Raw genomic sequence first — 6,448 nt, forward strand, 5'->3', positions numbered from 1 at the left:
TGATAACTATGGTAGAGATAATAAAGGTTAAGCTATTTAATGATAACTATGGTAGAGATAATAAAGAATAAGCTATTTAATGATAACTATGGTAGAGATAATAAAGAATAATCTATTTAATGATAACTATGGTAGAGATAATAAAGGTTAAGCTATTTAATGATAACTATGGTAGAGATAATAAAGAATAAGCTATTTAATGATAACTATGGTAGAGATAATAAAGGTTAAGGTATTTAATGATAACTATGGTAGAGATAATAAAGAATAAGCTATTTAATGATAACTATGGTAGAGATAATACAGGTTAAGCTATTAAATGATAACTATGGTAGAGATAAAAAAGGTTAAGCTATTGAATGATAACTATGGTAGAGATAATTCAAGGGTCCTCTAAAAATAATGGTGCCCCTACTTCATTAATTTGGATAGGATAACCAAAATAAATAAACTAGATCAATTAATTACTCCAGTAATAACTTCATAAATGATCTTCAATATCCATTGTCAGGGGAGCAACTGTGTTTTAAGTTTTTTTATCCAGTCGGATAAACACTCCAAACAGCCTACCGACCGCTCGGAGGAGTCCGCATTTTCCTGAAGCACACAGTTGCCTAGTTTTGTATCACATTCCAATGATGGGCTCCCGAGTAGCGCAGTGGTAAAAGGCACTGCATCGCAGTGGTCCAAGGCACTGCATCGCCGTGCAAGAGGAGTCACTGCAGTCCCTGGTCAGAAAATAGGCTGCATCACATATGCCGTGATTGGGAGTCCAATAGGGTGGCGCACAATTGCTCCAGCGTCGTCCGGGGTAGGCCGTCATTGTAAGTAAGATTTTGTTAATAACTGACTTGCCTAGTTAATTGAATGTTTAATAAAACAACTTTTTTTAAACTCGGTGGGACAAAAATGCAATTTCAGAATGTGGGTCGGGACATGTCCCCCCGTCCCCAGTGACAGGTCTGCCCCTGTCCATTGCCAAAGACCCACAGCACAGCCAAGGTCCCACATGTTGTTCAGGAATACTGAGTATTGATGGAGAACAGCGGGGAAGACTCACTTTAAACATGCACTGGCCGATCAATACCTATTATAGACTTGACTATAATAACAAGGCTTATAGAAGGGCAATGGGTTTCACTGAATTTCAGACAGACATAAAATGTTCTGCATCGTAACACTGTCATAACACTATCTTAACATCGTAATAGGTCCACTATTATGCTGCGTTATACGGTATCAGGCCTGTGGGTGTGTTATTAGATGTCATAAGTCTAGAAAATACAGCAATATCTTTGTCATAACACATCATTAATCATTACATGTTTATGACAGCTTATGACATGTGTTATGAACATTTACAACATGATTATAACATGTTCAAAGCTAGCGTTACCCAACATGTTGCTAAGCAATTTCCCCAATGACCAATAATTAAATGGACAGCGTTGGACCATATGTCAGAGCTCACAATGTATTACAGAGCTGCAATTATTCTATAGAAGAACACACACATTTGAAAACAGACCCCGCCTTTAACCTCTCAGCTCTCTTGTTCAGAAAACACATTTTCAGATAAAAAAAAAATGACATTATAAAAATTAAGTACTGTGATTTTACTGTGATTTAAATACTAGCTAAAAAACCTTAGCTGACATGGGCTAGTTGATCTGGACATTTCTGACAAGTTATAAATAGCTCTCTAAGGTCTGCAATGACTGACATGACAAGAGGAAAACTGGTGATGCACTCCCCAAAAATGCCCCCACCCCACAGTTTGGAAACCACTGGTATAAATGTGGACCATTATTTCTACAGTTTAATTTGGTTTTAGTCCTTTCAATGTAGATTGAGGCAACCCTGCCTTAGATTATAACACCACCACTTCCAATGGAACTGAACAGAGTTAAGGATCTAATCCTGGGGTCTTTTTCAGCTAGAGACCCAAATTAGAAACCGACCGTCATCCCATGACTCCAACGACTCAAACTAGGAAGAAATAGTGTGCGATTATATATTAATTTTAATAATCTTGGGACTCAACTATCACACGCTCAAGACCCACTTTTGGTCCCGACCCATAGTTTGAAAGAAACTCTGATCTAGTCCATTTAATTAAATGCACACTTACTTTGAAATCGGTGACGCCTTCGGACAAGTAGGTTGCGTGTTGAGTCAGGGTAGCTTGAGTCTAACACCTTATATAGAAAGTAAAATGAAAGTGAAACGGTGGTCCGGAAAGCATACCATTATACTCCATCTGTTAAAAAGTGCCTAATCACATCTCAGATGCAACCTCATTGGTTCTTAAGAGTCACATGATTTCCTAGAAAGTAAAATGAAACCAAGGTTGTTTCTCAAAGTGCATACTACGACAAAAACGGATGAAATCCCACTGTGGATGCAATAGACTTTACAATGGGTGAATATTTATACTGCACAGCCTAACCTATGGATTGTGTCCCCATGAAATGGAGTATCTCCTCAGTGACATTCACAGGACACAACTGTGTAGAGTTTACACAAATATTAGCGTTTTAGCTGCAGGACTTTGTGAGAAATCAGCTCACTACACAGCCTATAGTGCATATTGAACATACAGAATGGACTGTACAGTCTAAACTAGAGATTGTGCTCCCATGAAATGGGTATCAGCCTACTCAGTGACACTCACAGAACTATGTACAGTTTACACACATATTAGTATCTTAGCTCCTATTATGCCCCTCCGCACACTTCACTTCCTGTCATTGAAAGGGGCTCTGTTGTTTCAGCGCCCCCGAATGAAAAGCCCTATACATGTTGACCAACTATGGTTTGGACCCTATCATGCAGAATAGGTGGTTAGAGTTCATTGGTCCCCAGTGCAGTGGTGGTGAGTATACCGGTAGCTAGACCATAGACTGATGGTTATGAATCTGGTTATGTATATTTGAAAGGTTGTGTTGAAAAATACCTGGTTTGATAAACTAGTAGGCTAATTCCCAGCCAAGCAGATACAACTAGTAGAGTCATTTTGGCTGTGAAGTGCATTAGCAAAAAGCTTAGTCCTTTCTTTACTACAAATTGCAATTGACTACTCCATTACAGTGGCTTGCGAAAGTATTCACCCCCCTGGCATTTTTCCTATTTTGTTGCCCTACAACCTGGAATTAAAATAGATTCTTGGGGGGTTTGTATCATTTGATTTACACAACATGCCTACCACTTTGAAGATGCAGAATATTTTTTATTGGGAAACAAACAAGAAATAAGACAAAAAAACAGAAAACTTGAGCGTGCATAACTATTCACCGACCCAAGTCAATACTTTGTAGATTCACCTTTTGCAGCAATTACAGCTGCAAGTCTCTTGGGGTAAGTCTCCATAAGCTTGGAACATTTAGCCACTGGGATTCTGGAAAAACTGCTCCAGCTCCTTCAAGTTGGATGGGCTCTGCTGGTGTACAGCAATCTTTGAGGTCTGGGCTTTGACTAGGCCAATCCAAGACATTTAAATGTTTCCCCTTAACCTGTTGAGGACAGAGGGCGCTGTTTTCACTTTGGGGGAAAATCGTGCCCAATTTAAACGGCCTCGTACTCAATTCTTGCTCGTACAATATGCATATTATTATTACTATTGGATAGAAAACACTCTCTAGTTTCTAAAACCGTTTGAATTATATCTGTGAGTAAAACAGAACTCATTTGGCAGCAAACTTCCTGACCAGGAAGTGGAAAGTCTGAAAACTATGCTCTGTTCTAGGGCCTGCCTATAAATGGGCATGATACGTATTAGTATACATGCATGTCATACACCTTCCACTAGATGTCAAGAGGAAGTGAGAGAAGAAATGGAGTGTTTATCTTGGTCTGAGGTGGAATGAATCCTCTTGGCATGACGTGTCACCCATTTCCTGTTTTCTGGAAAGCGCGAGGATGGACCTGGAATTGCCTTCTGAAAAGCTGTAGTTATAGGCGACTACTATCTCCGGCTTTGATTTTATTTGATAAATGTGACTATATCATCGTAAAGTATGTTTTTTCAATATAGTTTTATTAGATTATTGAAATTTATTCGGGACGTTAGGCGTGTTGCGTTGTGTGACTTTGTTCAGGAAGGAGAGCTTCGCGCCACTTGGCTACTGTGCTTGCTAATTCAAGAGGGAAAAAGGACGTTCTAAAACCAAACAACGATGGTTCTGGACAAAGGACCCCTTGTACAACATTCTGATGGAAGCTCATCAAAAGTAGGACCCATTTTATGATGCTATTTCATATATCTGTCGAACTTGTGAACTATTAGTTTTGCGCCCAGGTTTTGGGCATCTCTCGCCATAACGTAAGCCATATGTCGTAATGAAGTTATTTTTAGAATTCTAACACGGCGATTGCATTAAGAACTAGTGTATCTATCATTTCCTATACAACATGTATTTTTTAGTAAAGGTTATGAATAGTTATTTGGTCAGAATAGGTGAGAGTCTAATAGAAATATCTGCACATTCTGGGAAAAAGTTGCTACGTTAGTACAATGTATAACCACTGATTTCAGCTCTAAATATGCACATTTCCGAACAAAACATAAGTGTATGTATAACCTGATGTAATAGGACTGTCATCTGATGAAGGTTTATGAAGGTTAGTGAAAATTAATATCTTTTGCTGGTTTATTCGCTAACGCTAACGTGCCTATTGCTATCGCTAATGTGCCTTGATGAATGAATGCGGTAGGCTTTTGTAGTAAGCTAATATAATGATATATTGTGTTTTCGCTGTAAAACACTTTAAAAAAATCAGAAATATTGGCTGGATTCACAAGATGTGTGTCTTTAATTTGCTGTACACCATCGATTTTTCAGAAATGTTTTATGATGAGTATTTAGGTATTTCACGTTGGTCTCTATAATTACTCTGGCTGCGTCGGTGCTATTTTTGACGGTAGCTGTGATGGTAGCTGCAATGTAAAACTGATTTATACCTCAAATATGCACATTTTTCGAACAAAACATAGATTTATTGTGTAACATGTTATAGGACTGTCATCTGATGAAGTTGTTTCTTGGTTAGTTTGGTTGGATCTTGGTTAGTTATGTTGGTTTTGTGCATGCTACCTGTTTTGTGAAAAATGTCTGTCCTTTTTTGTATTTGGTGGTGAGCTAACATAAATATACGTGGTGTTTTCGCTGTAAAACATTTTAAAAATCGGACATGTTGGCTGGATTCACAAGATGTGTATCTTTCATTTGCTGTATTGGACTTGTTAACCTGATGAGGACCAGGGGGTGCTATTTTCACTTTTGGGGAAAATCGTATGATATTTAAACGGCCTCGTACTCAATTCTTGCTCGTACAATATGCATATTATTATTACTATTGGATAGAAAACAGTCTCTAGTTTCTAAAAGTGTTTGAATTATTTCTCTAAGTGAAACAGAACTCTTTTTACAGACATTTTCCTATCCGGAAGTGAGATTTCCAAATGCGAAGTCTCTCTTTAAGACCTTGTCTATAAAAGGGCATGTCACTTATGACTGTAGAAACACGTCATACGCCTTCCCCTGGGTGTCATGCGGAAGTGAGAGCAGAAATGAGTTGATTATCTCGTTCAGGGGTTGTATACAACCTCTTGGAGTGAGAAGTGCGCACTTTATTTTTTTTGGAAGGCGCGAAGTTGGATCTGGAGTAGCCTCCTGGAAAACCGTCGTTATAGGTGAATATGATCTCTGGCTTCGATTTTATTTGATACATGTCACAATATCATCCTAAAGTATGTTTTTTCAATATACTTTAATTATATTATTGAAATGTATTCTGGACTTTAGACGTGATGCGACGCAAGACTTTTGTCAAGACGGAGAGGTTAGCACAGCACGGCCAGTGTGCTTGCTAATTCAAGAGGGAAATCGTTCGTTCTGGTTCCAAATAAAGACGGTTCTGAACAAAGGACCCCTTGGAGAACATTCTGATGGAAGATCAACAAAGATAAGGACCCAATTTGGGATACTATTTCATATATCTGTCGAACTGTGCTATCGCTAGTGTAAGAAATTGTATTAGATATTGGTAACTTGTTTTAACAACTTCTCAACATTAGCTATAGTTGACACAATATGCCCACACCCCCTCTTTCTCTTGGACATATGCTGGACTCATTAGACATATACACGACACCCACAACTCCCCTCCCCCATGACAATCACACAGACACACACAACTCAAGGTTGGAGCGCAAGACAAAGAACTGTGGGAAGAGCCAATGGAATGTCGACATCAGGCCCGGACAGGACAACCCACGACCCAGATCGACCAATCGGAAGGCCAGACTCGCAGATCAACCTACTTTGCTTGTTGTCTATATAAAACTGTACAACTGTTGAAACTAGTCTCTTTTCCGGACGGTTCAATAAGAATCAGACAGAAAGAGCCTTGCTGCAAGATTTTACTAAGATATCTTTACATGTGATTA

At 38.8% G+C, this 6,448-nt stretch overlaps 1 protein-coding gene across 2 annotated transcripts in view; it reads right to left on the reverse strand.

The window, feature by feature from the left end:
- Positions 1-6,448, reverse strand: part of LOC139546249 (interferon-induced GTP-binding protein Mx2-like) — a 158,003-nt gene that overhangs the window by 25,293 nt on the left and 126,262 nt on the right. The window contains exon 1 of one of the 2 annotated variants that reach the window (XM_071354396.1): positions 2,132-2,170. The exons of the other annotated variant lie outside the window; for it this stretch is intronic. The gene's annotated coding sequence lies outside the window, so the exon portion shown is untranslated. Of the gene's footprint in view, positions 1-2,131; positions 2,171-6,448 lie in introns of those variants that run through there. 2 annotated transcript variants of the gene reach the window in all.

Source organism: Salvelinus alpinus, chromosome 20 (assembly GCF_045679555.1).
Source record: "Salvelinus alpinus chromosome 20, SLU_Salpinus.1, whole genome shotgun sequence".
Taxonomy (NCBI): Eukaryota; Metazoa; Chordata; class Actinopteri; order Salmoniformes; family Salmonidae; genus Salvelinus; species Salvelinus alpinus.